This window comes from Balearica regulorum, chromosome 11 (genome assembly GCF_011004875.1).
Source record: "Balearica regulorum gibbericeps isolate bBalReg1 chromosome 11, bBalReg1.pri, whole genome shotgun sequence".
In the NCBI taxonomy this organism is placed as follows: Eukaryota; Metazoa; Chordata; class Aves; order Gruiformes; family Gruidae; genus Balearica; species Balearica regulorum.
In genome coordinates this window covers 14,293,071-14,313,041 of record NC_046194.1, presented here as the reverse complement: position 1 = coordinate 14,313,041, position 19,971 = coordinate 14,293,071, and the positions used below count along the sequence as shown (strand labels likewise).

The window sequence follows — 19,971 nt, the reverse complement described above, 5'->3', positions numbered from 1 at the left end:
CCAAAGTACTTAGTTAATGCAAAGATGTCCAATAATCTTGATACAGCAGACTGCATGCTCGATATAGCTAAAACCCACTGGATATATATCACATACCTGAAGGATGAGTGAACTTCTGGAAAATTCATAGGCAAGGTTTGAGAATCACAATTCATCTATTTGTGAGCCATATGTGCTCCAGGAGCCACAAGTTAGTCATTATTCTGCAAATAAAAACAAAATCAGGTCCTCATACCTACTATATTCAAGCACCTTTCATAGTTTTTGCTAACCTAACCTTAGTATCAAGGCTGTTGTTATTTAGAAGTGCAAACATTGCATTCCACCCAAAAAAACCCTTTATAATCACTTAGAAGCATTGATCTTATTTCCTGTGGGTCGTTAGGATTCACGTCCATCATACTCTTGGTGGAGGACAATGGATCAAAGGGAGAACATATGTGCTTGTGCCAGGACACAAATCCATCCATTTTAATTTTTTATCAAAGATTGAAACCTGGACTATTTAAATCCTGTAGATGTCAGCCAAGCGTAGATCTTCTAGAGGATGAAATAGTAGTGCCCAGATACTAATTCTGCTCTCCTCATTGCTCAGTTTGCTTCCTTCTTGGCATTTTAAATCTCTGAGTGCAATATTTTTCCAGAATAAAGAAAATCATTCACACAAATATAAATAACAAGTGCCCATGGAGTCTGCTACAACTATGAAAGTAATAGAAAGTATCTAGGCTCCTGCTTCTTCATTTGCACCCCTTCTCACAAACATACAGCTCTTCCTGTTCCTAGAGCTCATTCCACCAGAAATGATTCATGGTACTCTGCAGAGTTCACTCTGGTACCTAACTGGGTAATACAACTGAAAGCACACTTGGATGATATTGATATTCACAGCCATGGATTCTTGCTGTGGAAAACCTACTGAAATGGACAGTTCATGCTAATGAGCTCTTCTCTGCTGTCCCTTAAGGGAACTTTAAGTCTGATTTAAGTGTGCTGTACATTTCAGGGATAGAACGGATAGCACATGTCCTAACCTCAAGTGCTCAGCTACCTTCAGCCATCAGTTTTCTAATTCACATTAGTTAACACTTAACGCCAATGACAGTGATGTTTTAAGTATTGATTCACATACAAATACAGTATTTAATTTTCTGTGGTATCCAGGACATCTCAGATAGTAGGTGGTATAATTTAGTACTCTATCAAATTGATGAGAGTGTTGCTGCTTTTATAAATATGTGGTAGAGTACAATTGATCAGGTATCCTTATTACATTCTGCTAACAGGACTGAAAATCCCAAAGATAATTTCATAGTAATGCTTGCCTTGCATTGTACACAGAAATTTCATAGCCTTGCTGATTTTTAATCATTGTGAAGAAAATTCATCCATCTTCAGGGGACCCAACAAAAATTTATTGGCAAAGCCTCGAGGGTTGGGATAAGGGCAGTTTACTGGGACAGCAAGGGAGAGGAAAACAATCAACAACAGTGCTGATAACAGATAGTAACAATGGGTGATAACAGAACGATTTACCGATCCGAGGACCAACTGACCGGATGCTCGACCCATCCTGAAGCCACCCGGACAGCCCGAACCCGCCCCTGCCCGAGTAGCCCCCTTTATATGGTGAGCATGATGTCACATGGTATGGAATACCCCCCGGCCAGCTTGGCTCACCTATCCTGGCTCCTTGGGAAATTAACTCTATCCTTGCCAGAACCAGGACATTATCCACCCCTTATTCCATACCATCTACATCATGCCCAGATTATTTTACAGACCTCATTGCCTTACTCTATGGGCTATCGCTCTAAAGTGTCTGTCGAGTTCATTTAGTCCATGGTTTAGGGTTCCATCTGCCATTACAGTCTCTTAGAGCAGGAGCAATGGTGCATGCTGCTGGATTGTTGCACGCTGCATCTGGAGTCTTCACAGCCGGTGTATTTGGTATGGTCCATGCTCACAGTCTGGATGCCAAAGATGTGATTTTTCGATAAAGTTTCTGGGCACCAGTTGAAATCAGTTCTAGTTCCATCATCATGGCACTTTGTTCAGTTTCAAAGTCCATCCTTCATTAGTTTTGGGTGATTCTTATGGTCATACCATTGATACAGTATATTGCTATTAATATCATGCAATCTAATTTATTGGCTATTTTCACCCAAAATCAAATCCCCTTAGGGTACACACCGGACTTCCCCATCTTTTGTCATCACCCACCAAGTGCACCCTGGTCCCTGAGCAAAAGCAATCCCGCAGATCGGCTTGTCTTTGCCTGAAGCAGGGATAACCCAAACTGTTTTACCCAACATATTTTTCATGTGCACTACAGGAACTTTATCCCCTTCTACTGGCTGTGGGAATTTTGACTGGGCAGGGCCAGCTCGATTGGCAGATCCCCGAGTGTTAACTAACCAGGTGGCCTTTGCTAAATGCATATCCCAGTGTTTGAGGGTCCCACCACCCATTGCCCTCAGGGTGGTTTTTAGCAGCCCATTGCACCTTTCAACTTTCCCAGAGGCTGGTGCAGGATAGGGGATGTGATACACCCACTCAATACCATGCTCTTTGGCCCAGGTGTCTATGAGGTTGTTCCGAAAATGAGTCCCGTTGTCTGACTCAATTCTCTCTGGGGTGCCATGTCGCCACAGGACTTGCTTTTCAAGACCCAGAATAGTGTTCCGGGCAGTGGCATGGGGCACAGGATATGTTTCCAGCCACCCAGTGGTTGCTTCCACCATTGTAAGGACATAACGCTTGCCTTTTATATTTCAACCATCGGCCTCCATACCACAGAGGTTTTACCCGCTTGGCTTGCTTGATTGCAGCGCACGTTTCACATTGATGGATGACCTGTGAGATGGCGTCCATGCTCAAGTCCACCCCTCGATCACGGGCCCATCTATATGTCGCATCTCTTCCTTGATGACCTGAGGTGTCAAGGGCCCACCGAGCTATAAATAATTCACCCTTACGCTGCCAGTCCAAATCCACCTGAGCCACTTCAATCTTGGCAGCCTGATCTACCTGCTGGTTGTTCTGGCGTTCCTCAGTGGCCCGACTCTTGGGTACATGGGCATCTACATGATGTACCTTTACAACTACGTTCTCTAGCCGGGCAGCAATAGCTTGCCACAGTGGGGCAGCCCAGATGGGTTTGCCGCTACGCTGCTAGTTGCTCCGCTTCCACTGCTATAACCACCCCCACAGGGCATTGGCCACCATCCATGAGTCAGTGTAGAGGTACAGTGTTGGCCACTTTTCTCTTTCAGCAATATCTAAAGCCAGCTGGATGGCTTTCATCCCTGCAAACTGGCTCGATTCACCTTCTCCTTCAGCAGCTTCTGCAACTCGCCGTGTAGGACTCCATACAGCGGCCTTCCACCTTCGATGCTTTCCCACGATGCGACAGGACCCATCAGTGAAGAGGGCGTATGGTTGCTCATCTTCTGTTAGTTTATTATACGGTGGGGCTTCTTCAGCACGTGTCACCTCCTCCTCTGGCAACATTCCAAAATCTTTCCCTTCTGGCCAGTCTGTGATCACTTCCAGAACTCCTGGACAATTGGGGCTTCCTATTCGAGCCCGTTATGTGATCAGTGCAACCCACTTACTCCACATAGCATCGGTTGCATGACGCATAGAAGGAGCCCTCTCTTTGAACATCCAGCCCAGCACTGGCAGTCGGGGTGCCAAGAGGAGCTGTGCTTCACTGCCAATCACCTCTGAAGCAGCTCGAACCCCTTCGTAGGCTGCCAATATCTCCTTTTCCATTGGAGTGTAGCGGGCCTCGGATCCTCTATATCCCCGGCTCCAAAACCCCAGGGGTCGACCTCGAGTCTCCCCTGGTGCTTTCTGCCAGAGACTCCAGGTAGGGCCATTCTCCCCAGCTGCGGTGTACAGCACATTTTTCACGTCTGGTCCAGCCTGGACTGGCCCAAGAGCTACGGCATGAACTATTTCTTGTTTAATTTGTTCGAAAGCTTGTCGCTGCTCAGGGCCCCATTTGAAATCATTCTTCTTCCGGGTTACATGGTAGAGAGGGCTTACTATCAGACTGTAATTCGGAATGTGCATTCGCCAGAAACCCACAATGCCTAAGAAGGCCTGTGTCTCCTTTTTGTTGGTTGGTGGGGACATGGCTGCTATTTTGTTGATAATATCCATTGGGATTTGACGCCGCCCATCATGCCACCTTATTCCTAAAAATTGGATTTCCTGCGCAGGCCCCTTCACCTTACTTCGTTTTATGGCAAAGCCAGCCTGCAGCAGGATTTGGATTATTTTCTTCCCTTTCTCAGAAACTTCCTCTGCTGAGTTGCCCCATACAATGATGTCATCAATGTATTGCAGGTGCTCTGCGGCTTCACCCGTTTCCAGTGCAGCCTGGATCAGTCCATGGCAGATGGTGGGGCTGTGTTTCCACCCCTGGGGCAGTCGATTCCAGGTGTACTGGACACCCCTCCAAGTGAAGGCAAACTGTGGCCTGCACTCTGCTGCCAAAGGGATCGAGAAAAATGCATTAGCAATATCAATTGTGGCATACCATTTGGCTGCCTTTGACTCCAGTTCATATTGAAGTTCCAGCATATCCGGCACGGCAGCACTCATGGGCGGTGTGACTTCATTCAGGCCACGATAGTCTACCGTCAGCCTCCACTCTCCATTGGACTTCCGCACTGGCCATATGGGACTGTTAAAGGGTGAGTGGGTTCTGCTGATCACTCCCTGACCCTCCAGTTGATGAATTAGCTTGTGGATGGGAACCAGGGAGTCTCTGTTGGTGTGGTATTGCTGCCAGTGCACAGTTGTAGTAGCAATCGGCACCTGTTGCTCTTCAACCTTCAGCAACCCTACAACAGAAGGGTCCTCCGAGAGACCAGGCAAACTAGACAATGGTTCAATTTCCTCCGCTTCTAAGGCAGCTATTCCAAAAGCCCACCTGTAACCTTTTGGGTCTTTGAAATACCCTTTCCGGAGGTAGTCTATGCCTAGGATGCATGGAGCCTCTGGCCCAGTCACAATGGGGTGCTTTTGCCACTCATTCCCAGTTAGACTTACTTCAGCCTCCAACAGAGTCAACTGTTGGGATCCCCTTGTCACACCAGAAATAGATATTGGTTCCACCCCTTCATAGTTCGATGGCATTAGGGTACACTTTGCACCAATGTCCACTAGGGCCTTGTACTCTTGTGGGTTCGATGTGCCAGGCCATTGGATCCACACAGTCCAATAAACCCTATTGTCCCTTTCCTCCACCTGGCTGGAGGCAGGGTCCCTCTAGTCCTGCTCGTCATAGTCACTACTCACCTCTTGCAAAAAGGACTTAGAAGTCCCTTCAAGAGGATCAGAAGTGCGATCTGGCCTTTCACTTGGTCTGGGGGGCTGCCCGGAGGAAACTGGAGCAGCATTCTTTCTGGAAGAGTCCCTTCTTACAGCTGTCTTGCCTTGTAGCTCATGTACGCGTGCCCGCAGGGTTGAGGTGGGCTTCCCATCCCATTTCCTCATGTCTTCTCCATGGTCACGCAGGAAAAACCACAGGATACCTTGTGGTGTGTATGCTCTATATCCCCTCTCTGGAGCAGAAATACGCTTACTCCTAACAGCTGAAATACGGGTCTGTACAGGTGGGGAGTAAGATATATATCCTCTTTGAGTTGCTGGACATCCTGAGACAGTTTCTCCACAGCCGAGACTAGGGAGGAGGAAAGGCTCTCTTCATACTGCCGGAGTCGGCCAGCCACTTCGTCCACCATGGGTGCCTCTTCACTCTTCCAGTCAATTACTGCCAGTGAGTTGGCGTACAATGATGGTGCACTTCGCACAAATTTTCGCCACATGGGTCAGGTACAGTGGACTTCATCGGGGTCTGTGGGCAACTGTGCATTGTCTGGATCATAATAAACCATCTCCCGCACAGCTAATTCCCTCAGATATTGAATACCTCTCTCCATAGTGGTCCACTTGCCTGGCCGACATACGACATCTTCGCTGAAAGGATACCTTTCCCTCACGCTTGACAGGAGGCGCCTCCAGAGGCTAAGGTCCTGTGCCTTCTTCCCAATTGCTTTGTCAATGCCCCCTTCCCTAGACAAGGATCCTAGCTGCTTGGCCTCCCTGCCCTCCAGTTCCAGGCTACTGGCCCCGTTATCCCAGCAGCGGAGCAGCCAGGTAATAATATGCTCCCCTGGAAGGCGGCTGAAATCTTTCCGCATATCTCACAGCTCACTCAGGGACAGGGATCGAGTAATCACTTCTGGTTCTGGCTCTTCTTCTTGTTCTCATGATGGCCCCAGTTCATCATCATCTTTCACTAAGCGAACCGATTTCCTTGTGTATTTCTTTTTGTGTATAGGGGCAACTGATACTGGTGTGGGTTGATCTTTCGGCTCGACTACAGTGCCTGTTGCGGGGGCCTGGGCAGCTGCAGTGCCTGTGGGTCCGCTCTCTCCCCCTGGATGGTGCTGTCTACTATCAAGCAGTGTTTGATAGATTGTGACCAGGGCCTAGCACAGCGCAGTAAGTTGTGTCTCCTTAGAATCCCCGCAGCATTTTCCTTTCAAATATTCTACCATTTTATCAGGGTCTTGCAATTGTTCAGGAGTGAAGCTCCAAACCATCGAGGGTGAGAAGGGATCTAGATACCTGCCCATACTCTCCCACATGCCATGCCAGCCCTGACCATTCAGCCTTGGGGAACATCCCTGGGTGGTACTCTTGAAAAGATTTTTGCTAACCCTGAACAGGAGTGGGAAAGCATTCAGGAGACCTAGCAATAGGAATATACTGGCCTGAACATTCCAAGGGTATTCAAAATACTCAAAAATTGTTGTAACCAACCAAAAGGGAAAAGGGGAGGTGAAAGAGTGCAAGAAGGTATCCCCCCCGTCTTCCCCATAGATTGGGTCCAATTATTAATCAATTCTGAAAGATATTGACTGAGGTACGGGCCTGACCGAAATGCTACGTACACACACCAGCTCAGACCCATGACTGTCAATGATATCTTATCATAAGTCATTATCACACAATACAACAACATGAGAACAGGAACCCCTCTCCCAGAGGTGATAAACAGCACCGCAGGGATTGCATAGAGTAAACACGGGTTTACAAACCAGAGCCATGTGACCAAACAGAACATCATTATGACCAGTGACTGTTTCAGTAACATTATAAATGCTTATAACAACTTTGTTTTAACACACTTGGGTCAGACTTGTCGTTATCACAACACCTCGTGCCCCACGTTGGGCGCCAAAAAGGACTGACGTGGTCTAGCCCCAGCCGGTAGCTAAGTGCCATGCGCCACTCGCTCACTCCTCCCCCGGCGGGATGTGGAGGAGAACGGAAAAACTACGGCAAAGCCTCGAGGGTTGGGATAAGGGCAGTTTACTGGGACAGCAAGGGAGAGGAAAACAATCAACAACAGTGCTGATAACAGATAGTAACAATGGGTGATAACAGAGAACGATGTACCAATCCGAGGACCGACCGACCGGATGCTTGACCCGTCCAGAAGCCACGCCGACACGCCGAACCCGCCCCTGCCCGAGTAGCCCTCTTTTATGGTGAGCATGATGTCACATGGTATGGAATAGCCCCCGGCCAGCTTGGCTCACCTGTCCTGGCTCCTTGGGAAATTAACTCTATCCTTGCCAGAACCAGGACACCAGTCAAGTTAAAAAAGGACTTAAAGAGGGCTGATCAATAAGGCTGACTTTCACCACAGGTTGCTGTGATTTCATGGACATCTGTAGAAGTCAAATAAGCCATATAAATGTCAAGTTGTTAGCTTTTAGTATATATTTTAGCATGCGCTATGGGTGTTTCTGAATAGATTATTGCAGATCCCTGGAAGAAAAGATAGACAATGCTGATCCAGCAAAAAAGTAATTTTAAAATAAGGCCAGTTTATTAAGCAAAACTTAAGCATGGTGATTGTTAAATATGTTTTTTACATCTCCATCCCTTTTATACAATCCACTTCATGCATTAACTACATTTTAACTACACTTTTCTTACCCCTTCCTTTCTGTTTCCTTTTCCTACCCACTCATCCCCTCAGGTGGCAATAAAGATGAGCTTTACTTAAGATTATATGTGGAAGTACTGCACATGTGCTGATCATACTGTAATATTACAGTAATCCAAGCTCACAGGCTCTAAGTCACAATATCCCACTTTCCTGTTGTGCCTGTATGTCTGTGAGCAACAACTAATGACACACTTGAAAGGACTATGGTGAAAAGTGGTTGGCTCTACCACACTTCAGCCAGTTCATATGGGTTTTTCTGAAAGAGTAGGGGTAAGGTGACCTCCCACTGCCCTGATGGCATGTTATATTCATGTAATACACAAGGAGAAGGAGAAATGTTGCAGAAAAAAACAGGGAAATACATGGAGGGCAGGTTAGCAAAGAAAATAGTAAAGGAAAGCTTCTGACAAGGCCTGTGTCTCCTCCCAGGCTGGGAACTGTAGGAACAATTGGAGCTGCTTCCTCTCTCTCATGAATTAGAAAAATGAAGACTTGCTCCTATTTCTAAGGTCCTCTACAAATAAAATTTTATAGCTTGTCTTAATAAGACTTTGCAAATAATTACTTAGGTTTATATTCAGTAGAATATGCATTAAACACACAAGGATATACAACAAGACAGCTGATAGGGCAAGTAAAACTACTTATTTACAAAAACTCTGGCAAATAAATGTTGATATTTTGGAAAATTTACCTTTTAAACATAAGCTTTATCACTTTATCACTATTAATTTACTCTCTGAAAGCAGGTAGGGGTATTGGGCACTTCATGCTAGACATTGGATGAACATATACTAAAGATAGTTTCAGTCTTTATCCTGTAAGATGAAAGAAAATATAGAAGTACAGTGCAGAAAGCAGAAAAACATACTAAAAGCAGGCTAAAAATTATCTGCCAGAAATATTCTTAAAGGAAAATTAAGTTTTAAAAACCTCCTATTTTTTAAATGAAGAATACATTTTCATTATAAAACAAGTGAAATTGGCCTAAAATAAAAAGGGGTCAGAAGCAGGCTTAACTACAACTTCTAGAAGCATCATCTGAAAGTAAACCAACCCTACCTTACTTTTGTCAATCTTTTGATAGCTTTGCCACAGTGATGTTCCTAAAAGATGGATCAGAAAAAATCAAAACCCAAAACTTAGCTATAAGATTTTGAGTAGTTTCCCTGCTTTTGAGGCAACTCATGCAACTGTAGCAGTAGGAAAATTGACCAACTTACATCATTGACCAAATAATGCTGCAAAACTAATTGATTTTAAGCAAATGAGTCAGCTCAGAGAATCACAGAATGGCATGATGTGAGAAGGCACTTCTGGAGACTATCCAGTCCAAGGTCTCTCAGAGCAGGAGCAGCTAGAATAGGCTGCCCCAGGACATGGCCGGTTGGATTTTGAATATCTCCAAGAATGGAGACTACACAGGTTCTCTGGGCATCCTGTTCCAGTGTGAGAGTACTTGCACAGTGAGAAGGTGTTTTCTTATGTTTAAATGGAATTTCCTGTATTTCAGTTTGTGCCCATTGCCTCTTGTCCTCTCACTGGGCAACGCTGAAAAGAGTCTGGCTTCATCTTCTTTTCTTCCTCCATCAGATATTTATACACATGGAGAAGACCCCTGTGAGCGTCCTTTTCTCCAGGCTGAACAATCCCGCCTCTCTCAGCCTCTTCTTCTATGACAGATGCTTCAAACCCTTAATCATCTTAATGGCTCTTTGCTACTTTGTGGCATCTACTGTTAAATTCAAAATCAATCCACTTTCTCTATCATGTTTATCGTGTTTTTATTGTTCAATTATTCCCAAGGGTGAACTAAGGCTGTCCCTATTGGTACTTTCTATCCTCATCGCCATCATCTACTGTTTTGCCTCTTCTTAATCACACATTCCCAATTGCACAATTTTGATTACATCAGGCTTCCTGGTTTCAGGGTCACTGATGAACAAGGCTGCGTAAAAAAAATAATGGAGGAAGGACATTTCCCTCCCTCTAATTTCAATAGCAATCAAATTTAGACCGCATCTTTGTATTATTTTGGGGACATTAAATGCGACTGAGCTGCTATCTTAGAGTGATTGCTTGTGGTGTGTTTGATTATGTGAAGATGTTATCTTTTACTTTTTTTAAGCAGACAGTCTCAGAACATGAATCCCATGGTGCATGATGGTGGACTGTGCAGCCTGAAAAATATGCAACCAATTAGACTAAAATATTGAACGAAAAGAATTCATTAATAAGTCTCTTGAGTTTTAATGCCCATATGGGCCTGTAGACTTCTTTCAGAATAAATACTTTGATGAACTGGTCATGTCTGCTCTTTATTTTAATACCTTTATATTTAATATTATCATTGAAATTCAATTGCTTTCTCCTGGGTTTGCAGGAGTTCTGATACCCTGTGATTTACACAATCCACTGGGAACTTCCTTTACTTATACTTTTGCATATGGGTAGCTTGAGGGAGGATGTCTTCCCTTCTAAGTCATTACTTTAAGTTTTGAGATCTATTCATTCAGCTGGGTGTACCTTTTGGTCTGTCCCTCAGGAGTATTACTACTGTCTATCCATCTTTATCTGCCTTCTGATCTTTACTTCAGCAGAGAAGACTACTCCAGAAATGTCTTTGCTTCCATAGATTTGGGGAGTAGAACACTGGTGACAGGGTGGTGTTGGGTAAAAGTGAGGAATAACATGTCTTTGCCTTGTATCACAGCAAAATATTTTACTGTGTGCAGTGTAATATCACAACAACAATAGTTCTAGTCACAGATTAGAAGTCCACTGTGGGGACTTCAACCACAGAACAAAACTTCCTTCATGCCCCAGTAGAGTGTACAGTAACAGTATAAGGAAAGAAACTACAGATGGATATAGATTGAAGGGAACACAGGAGTCATCTGTGCCTTATGATGATGAATTGCAGTTCTTACCTCAAAGACACTGTTGAAGTAATTTGTCCAGCTCTTCATCTTATAAATGTAAGCTGGACAAAGTGCTGACACACAGAGTTGAAAGATTTGGGTGTTTGAATTATTTTTTTAGTAAAAGAAATTTTATCTTTCAGTTTCTGATTTCTGTTTCCCCAAGGAAGTGCTTCTGGTGCATGTTGCTTTAACTTGCTTGGTAAAAGAGCACACATTTGCACTCTTGTACATAGGTGCATCTACGCGCACAAAATGGGCATATACACACAGTAGTATGTGTATTTTCATACATTAATTTTAATTCCTAATAACACTTGTTTAATCTTAGAGGAAATCAATACATACAGTTTAATGTTAAACAATTCATGTTCCTACAAGAAATAGGGTTAAACTACTGAAGAAGTAAGAACTAGATCTTGTGTTTTCATTTGTCTCCCCAAAACTTCTGCAATTGTTTTACGTCTTACTAGATCCAACTTTCTTCCATGAAATATCTCTGATGTGCTGAAGCAGTAGAATACCTGAAAATGACTAAGTCACTCAAATTCTGTCTCATCAGACAGAATACAGAAAGATAAAAATGAAACAAAATGAACTGCATGTTGCAAAACAGAAGCAAGAAAAATAAACAATAAATAGAAAAAGCATTATATGCAAATTATATGTAAATTCTCTCACACATAAGATCTTCTTATGGCAGAACTCCGTGAGGAAGTAGAGAGGTTAAGGAACATCAGAGAGGCTGAGAGAGAGATAGACTCGTGGAGCCAAGCTCTGCCCTCCCTGAAGCAGAAACAGGGACAGCCAATGGACCAAAGCCAAAGTGAAGGGGACCCTGTATCCTCCCCTTGCCAGGCAGAAGGCAGCAGCCTCAAAGAGGGGAGCGAATGGAAATAAGTCTATGCGCGGCGTGGCAGGCAGCGAACCTTCTCTTCACCAACCACCTCGCCATCCCACGTACCCCTGTGCAATAGGTATGAGGCTCTGGCTGTGGAAGGCCACTTGAGCGGGGATACGGATAACAGTCAAGCTACTCCAGGCCCAAAAGACCCATGCCTCGGGTCGTGACCACCCCAACAAAGAAGAAAAGGAGAGTTATAGTCATAGGGGACTTCCATTTGAAGGGTACAGAGGGCCCAATATGCAGGGCAGACCCTCCTCTCAGAAAAGTCTGCTGTCTCCCTGGGGCTTGTGTCACGGACATCGCTAGGAAACTCCCCAGCCTGGTACAGCTCTCTGACTATTACCCACTGCTGATTCTCCATGTGGGTGGGGATGAAGCAGAGACATGCACCACAAAAGCAATCAAAAGGGACTTCAGGCTCTTAGGGCAGTCACTGAAGGATTCGGGAGCGCAGGTAATGTTCTCCTCCCTCCTTCCAGTTGAGGGCAGCAATGTTGGGTGGAACAGACGGACACAGTCCTTAAATGCATGGCTCCATGGCTGATGTCAACACCACAACTTTGGGTTCTTTGACAACGGGGCGGCCTACACAGCACCGGGCCTGAGGAACCCTGATGGGATTCATCTCTCTCAAAGGGGGAAGAGGATCTTTGCCCGGGAACTAGCGGGGCTCATCGACAGAGCTTTAAACTAGGCTCAAAGGGGGAGGGGGATAACATCAGGCTTGCCAGTGACATGTTGTGGGACGATGTGCCCAGGTTGGAGGGACGGGGCGCTGGTGAGGGCCCTCAGCCTACTGCTCAGAGACGTGCTGGATGCACTACAGCATGCTCAAAGCCTAGAGGAGACAAGCCGGGGGCTCCGGATGCAACAGGAACCAATGGGGTAACACTGGGAAGATACATCAAAAGAACTCCAGCCACCCCAGCCAATAACTCAGCCTCATCGGAGGCACAACTGAAATGCCTCTACATGAACACACGGAGCATGGGAAATAAACAAGAGGAGCTGGAGACGTGTGTGTGCCTGCAAGGCTATGGCATTATTGGCATTACGGAGACGTGGTGGAATAGCTCCTGTGACTGGAGTGTTGGGGTGGAAGGGTACAGGGTCTTTAGGAAGGACAGGCAGGGCAGGCGAGGAGGGGGCATCGCCCTCTACATCAATGACCAGCTGGAGTGCATGGAGCTCCACCTGGGGATGGATGAGGAGCCAACCAAGAGCCTATGGGTCAGGATTAAAGGGAGGGCTGGGGCAGGGGACATCATAGTGGGGGTCTGCTACAGGCCACCTGATCAGGGGGACCGAGCAGATGAAACCCTCTATAGGCAGATAGGAGCAGCCTCACGCTCACAAGCCCTGGTCCTTATGGGGTACTTCAACCACGCCAACATCTGTTGGAGGGACAACGCAGCTGAGCATAAGCAATCCAGGAAGTTCCTGGAATGTGTCGTTGACAACTTTCTCCTCCAAGTAATAGAGGAGCCCACGAGGAGAGGTGCCATGCTGGACCTTATTCTCACCAACAAGGAGGGCCTGGTAGGGGATGTCAAGCTCAAGGGCAGCCTTGGCTGCAGTGACCACGAAATGGTGGAATTCAGGATCCTCAGGGCAGCGAGGAGAGCACTCAGCAAGCTCACTACCCTGGACTTCAGGAGAGCAGACTTTGGCCTCTTCAGGGATCTGCTTGGTAGAATACCATGGGACAAAGCCCTGGAAGGAAGAGGGGCCCAAGACAGCTGGCTAATATTCAAGGGTCACCTCCTCCAAGCTCAGGAGCAAGGCATCCCAACAAAGAGGAAGTCAAGCAAAAACACCAAGAGGCCCCCATGGATGAACAAGGAGCTCCTGGGCAAAGTCAAACAAAAAAAGGAACCCTTCAGAGGGTGGAAGCAAGGGCAGGTAGCCTGGGAGGAATACAGAGAAACTGTTTGAGCAGCCAGGGATCAGGTCAGGAAAGCCAAAGCCCTGACAGAAGTTGGTCTGGCCAGGGATGTCAAGGACAACAGGAAAAGCTTCTATAGGTATGTTAGTGAGAAAAGGAGGATGAGGGAAAATGTGGGTCCCCTCCGGAATGAAGCGGGTGACCTGGTTACGCAGGATAAGGAGAAGGCGGGGGTACTCAATGACTTCTTTGCCTCAGTCTTCACTGGCAAATCCTTGAGCCACACTGCCCAGGTCACAGAAGGCAGGGACTGGGAGAATGTAGAACCGCCCACTGTAGGAGAAGATCAGGTTTGAGAATATCTAAGGAACCTGAAGGTGCACAAGTCCATGGGGCCTGATGAGTTGCATCCGCGGGTCTTGAGGGAACTGGCGGATGAAGTGGTCAGGCCACTCACCATCATATTTGAGAAGTCCTGGAAGTGTGGTAAAGTTCCCACCAACTGGAAGAGGGGGAACATAACCCCCATTTTTAAGAAGGGTAAAAAGGAAGACCCAGGGAACTACAGGCTGGTCAGTCTCACCTCCGTGCCTGGCAAGATTATGGAGCAGACCCTCCTGGAGACTATGCTCAGGCACATGGAACACAAGGAGGTGATTATAGATAGCCAACACGGCTTCACTAAGGGCAAATCGTGCCTGACAAACTTGGTGGCCTTCTGTGATGGGGTTACAGCGTCAGTGGATAAGGGAAGGGCAACTGACGTCATCTACCTGGACTTGTGCAAGGCATTTGACGCTGTCCCGCACGACATCCTTGTCTCTAAATTGGAGAGACATGGATTCGATGGATGGACCATTCGGTGGATAAGGAATTGGCTGGATGGTCGCACTCAAAGAGTTGTGGTCAACAGCTCAATGTCCAAGTGGAGAATGGTGACGAGTGGCGTTCCTCAGGGATCGGTACTGGCACTGGCACTGTTTAACATCTTTGTCAGCGACACGGACAATGGGATCGAATGCACCCTCAGCAAGTTTGCCGACGACACCAAGCTGTGTGGTGTGGTCGACACACTGGAGGGAAGGGATGCCATCCAGAGGGAACTTGACAGGCTGGAGAGGTGGGCCCGTGTGAACTGCATGAAGTTCAACAAGGCCAAGTGCAAGGTCCTGCATGTGGGTCAGAGCAATCCCAAGCCCGACTATAGGCTGGGCAAGGAATGGATTGAAAGCAGCCCTGAGGAGAAGTACTTGGGGGTATTGATTGATGAGCTGGCAGTGTGCGCTTGCAGCCCAGAAAGCCAACCATGTCCTGGGCTGCATCAAAAGAAGCGTGACCAGCAGGTCGAGGGAGGTGATCCTGCCCCTCTACTCGGCTCTTGTGAGACCCCACCTGGAGTACTGGGTCCAGCTCTGGGGGCCCCAGTACAGGAGAGACATTGAGCTGTTGGAGTGAGTCCAGAGGAGGGCCACGAAGCTGATCAGAGGGCTGGAGCAGCTCTCCTGTGAGGACAGGCTGAGAGAGTTGGGATTGTTCAGCCTGGAGAAAAGGCGGCTCCAGGGAGATCTAATTGCGGCCTTCCAGTACCTGAAGGGGCCGACAGGAAAGATGGTGAGGGACTGTTTATCAGGGAGTGTAGTGACAGGACAAGGGGGAATGGGTTTAAGCTGAAGGAGGGTCGATTTAGATTAGGTGTTAGAAAGAAATTCTTTACTGTTCGAGTGGTGAGGTACTGGAACAGGTTGCCCAGAGAGGTTGTGGATGCCCCATCCCTGGAAGTGATCAAGGCCAGGCTTGATGAGGCTTTGGGCAGTGTGGTCTAGTGGAGGGTGTCCCTGCCCGCAGCAGGGGGGTTGGAACTAGATGATCTTTGAGGTCTCTTCCAACCCAAACCATTCTAAGATTCTATGATACTATGATTCTTTCTATCACCAGTCACCGTTCTCCTTTCCTGCAGATTAGGAAAAATACATGCCCATGCAATAAAGGTCAGCCTTTTCCAATCACATGTAAACGTTTGTTTTAAAAACGCATATTTTCTGCTTGGCTCTTACCGTGTTCTATGTAGGGCATATGCTTTTGTCTGTCTTGCTTCTATCTCTTTTTTTCTCTTGCCTCAGAGACAAACGAGAATGGCATCTGCATTGTTGCTGAGACATGAAAGTCAACACAACCTGATACAAAATGGTGATGGTAATGAAAGAACAGGTGACATTTCAGTCTAACATTTTAGTGACATTTACTAGCATTTTAGCTTAAAAATGTGTTGAATAAAGGTTTTTCAGACTTGGGCCCAAGTTTGAGCTTATTCATACTGGATTTAACCAAGTATAACTTACCTTAGTTTCTGGAGTAAATGTTCACAGCCAAGTTCCTAGACAATGTTTCTCAAACTGTGGCCTGCAGCCCTTTAGTGCTCATGAGTCACAAAAATCACACTAACTTAGACTCACTCTGTCGTCCTATAACTGGCCTCAGTAATTTTAACTAGTTCTCATCCCTCTGTCCAAGATGAGCAGAGTTGCTGCCAGGAATAAAAAAGGTGCAGGTGTTGCAGGAGTTATCAGAGCAGGAAAGGAGGAAAGGAGAGTTATGAGAACAGACTGGAGCCCATAGACGGGTCATGTTCACAGCAGTTCAAGAAATACTGTTGCAAAGGAAAGAAAATGCTTTATTATCTGCTGCATTAGTGCAAACATTAACGGAAAGGCTCCCAGTTAGAGCATCTATAGTGCAAGAAAGCAGAATAATACTGGGACCTAAGAACAGAGATGATACAGAACATCTTGCATCACCTTCCATTCACCCAGCCATTGCAGTATACCAACTATCAGGGAACAAACCTGGCTTTAGCTCTACAGAAATACTGCCCAATGTCATACTTCATAAGTAGGTGGGGAAGCTAAGTAAAGTTTTGATACAAGAATAGAATCTATGTGTGGCTGAATGCAGAAAAAAGGCTAGATCCTGCAACTGAAACAAATCCATAGGCAATGAAGAATGCACTCTCATCTGTCAGTACAGGAGGCAGAAACTGAGTGTTAATGCTTACTTCCCACAGATCTTCAACTGAGTTCAAGGTCTTGGTCTTAATCTTTTTTGGGCTCCATCTTCTTCCTAGATCCTGGACTCCTGACCCCCTTTGCAGAATGACATAGCATTACATAAAGGAAAGTACAGCCATGCCATAAAAAGTCATCTGGGAGCAGAAGTAAATCTGCAGTGCATCTCCCTGGAACTCAGTTCCTCACAAATCTTCCCATCTTTTGCTTGAACTGCTATGTGCATTTCATTGACATGGCCTTCTCTAAAATGAATGTATTATAGCTGATACATTAATAGCTTCTCAATCACTGTGACCCCTCCACAAAATGACAAGGAGAGTGAATAAACAAGGTATGATAAATTTCATTAATGATAAGCATTTCAAGATGGAACTCCAACTTTATTGTCATGATTGGGGCATAACAACTCACACAGAACAGAAACTATGTTTTCCAGCTGACTCTAGAATATAACTTGTCCTGCCTGAGAACACAATATTTACCTATCTAGGTCTTCAGTGTTCTTATAAGAGACATAAAATTACCTCTGCCTGCAGCCACTAGTACCTCCAATATCAGCCCTAGAAAATTAAATTTCATATGCAATATAAATGAAGTATGAATGTTCTGCAGAGCTTGTTACACTACCCAAGGTATTCTATGCTCTCATCCAAAACCTTTGGAGACAAATATCCAGCTAGACAAACACAGCTTCTATCCCAGAAAGACATATACCTGAGGTTATTTAGATGTACCAAAACCACTAAAATCAGGACAGCAACTTGGGGCAGCAAAGCTCGGTATAAATCTAAATCCAAACAAAAATCTTTTTCAGAATCAGAACTCAGGAAAATGCTGAGGATAACTATAAAGAGAATACATGAATAATCTTTTCTAGTTAGTTGTATTTTTATTTTCCTTCCCACTCTATCTCAAAACTGACTCTGTAGGCTCCACATACCAGAAGCCTGCAGAGAAAGCAATCCCAATGCCACCCCCACCCTCTCTAATCTACTTTTATTATAATTAAAGTATAAGTCCTACAAATTAAGTTTTCACAAAAGCCTCTGATGTTTTACATTTACTTCCATTTTTATTCTGACATTGCAGGTATGTTGTTTCCTTATTCATCATCAGAGACGTTAAAATGTAGGAAGTGACACGATGGGGTAAATATATGAAGGAACAAAAGACAAATCTTTTGGCTGGCTCATATTAGTGGCTATGATCTGATATTCTTCTTGCAATAAGTACATGGAAGAGAAAGCACAGTTTACAGAAGTGTTAAATATCATGCACCATGCTGCCTACAAAATATTTGGTGACAATTATGGTTAAAGCGATAATAGCCATGGAGATGGTGCCATAGGATAATTGCAATCACTTGATGTTCGCATGTTGTAAATAGAGCATTTCAACCTTTAATTTTAGAACTGTTTGAATTAGAAAATAAAAATATTTTAATTACAAATTGAGTTAAATCCACCCCAAACAGAAGGAATAAAAATTTCAATTTGTTTTTGAGCAAAATATTTTTGGAGAAGACACTTCCAAAGGATTGTTCCCATAATATTTTTGATCAGCCACTGCACTGGAAAGTCTATAAAGAACACAGCTGTGTTCTTTAATTACAAATATTGTGCTGTTACTTCACATTCAAGTGTGTTACTAAGTCTATTTCTTATGCTTTATATAACTAGAAGTTATTTAAGTTGATATTTTTTCTATGTTTTCAGAAGACTGGAGACCTGATCCCTGCCCATACCTGTCCATGATTACATTATAGAAATAATTAATCTAATAGGAAGGAAAGGATTCTCAAGTTCCTAACTGCTCTTCACAGCTGTTGAAAAGATTCTCTGAGATATACTGTTAAAGTGTAAGAGGAACTATTTACCTGCTAGAATGGCCATTTCCAAACTACAAACCACTCCATTTTATACATTCTCTGTAAAAGTGGAGGAAGAATAAATACTGAGAGTTTGCACCACCGGGTGTTCGTATCTGTTAGGGCTTGTCAAAAGACTCCTTCTCAATTAGCTAACAAATAGGTACAAACCCCACTCACTGCACTCTGTTGATGTTACAGCATTCTCAGTCCCACCTCACAGTTACCGCTTAGTTTGTTCATTTTGTGGAACACAGAAACTTGCTAATTTGCCTTCCATCAGACATAATTACAACATGCATGAAACAGTAGAGATGATTTTGTCAGGGTTATTATAGTAGTAAGATAAGAGATCCTTTAGAAGTGACTTTTCTTGCCCAGATGTATAAATGTTACAGAATGACTGAGGTTGGAAAGGATCTCTGAAGGTCATATTCTCCAATACCCTTTTTACAACAGGTAAAAATAACTCTGTTGTATTTACAGGAAACAGATTCTTTCTGTGCTCTGATCTAAGATGCTATGAAAGTTTATGTATTGTCAGATTTATATTCATATTTATATTTAATCTAACCACAGAAATTGGGTCTTCTGAGACTCAATTCAAAGTTCCTAATTAGCTCTTTTACCTATATATCCACTTTCTGCATATTACCATGAAATAGAAATTGGCCATGAGGGAGAAGGCTGCTGATAAAGAACAGAAAATTCAAAAAATACATACTGAGATACCAACTGACAACTAGGCAAAAGGTGAAAACACATAATCTAGAAGAAGGTAGTAAAGGGCAAAGACATACACGGAACAGTGGCTGTGCATGAAATGATACAGTGGCATGAGGACCCCTGGGCTGGTGAAACCAAGGTGCAGAGTACGAAAACTTGAGAGGTGGGCCTGTGTGAACCACATGAAGTTCAACAAGGCCAAGTGCAAGGTCCTGCAAAAGGGTTGGAACAATGCCAAGCACAAATACAGGCTGGGCAGGGAATGGATTGAAAGCAGCCCTGAAGAGAAGGACTTGGGGGTGTTGATTGATGAAAAGCTCAACATGACCCAGCAATGTGCACTTGCAGCCCAGAAAGCCAACCGTGTCCTGGGCTGCATCAAAAGAGGCGTGACCAACAGGTCGAGGGAGGTGATCCTGCCCCTCTACTCCGCTCTGGTGAGACCCCACCTGGAGTACTGCGTCCAGCTCTGGGGGTCCCCGACATAAGAAAGACATGGACCTTTGGAGCGAGTCCAGGGGATGGCCACAAAGTTGACCAGAGGGGTGGAGCACCTCTC

General features: G+C 45.1%; 1 long non-coding RNA gene across 3 annotated transcripts in view; it reads right to left on the bottom strand.

Annotated features, from left to right (window-relative positions):
• LOC142603364 (uncharacterized) overlaps window positions 1–19,971 on the bottom strand; it is a 118,395-nt gene that overhangs the window by 12,457 nt on the left and 85,967 nt on the right. The window contains exons 8-10 of one of the 3 annotated variants that reach the window (XR_012837285.1): window positions 18,696–18,746; window positions 16,807–16,894; window positions 97–203 (exon numbers count right to left, since the gene is read on the bottom strand). This is a non-coding gene — a long non-coding RNA (uncharacterized LOC142603364). The remainder of the gene's footprint in view (window positions 1–96; window positions 204–16,806; window positions 16,895–18,695; window positions 18,747–19,971) is intronic. The other 2 variants (XR_012837284.1, XR_012837286.1) reach the window with 2 other exon arrangements.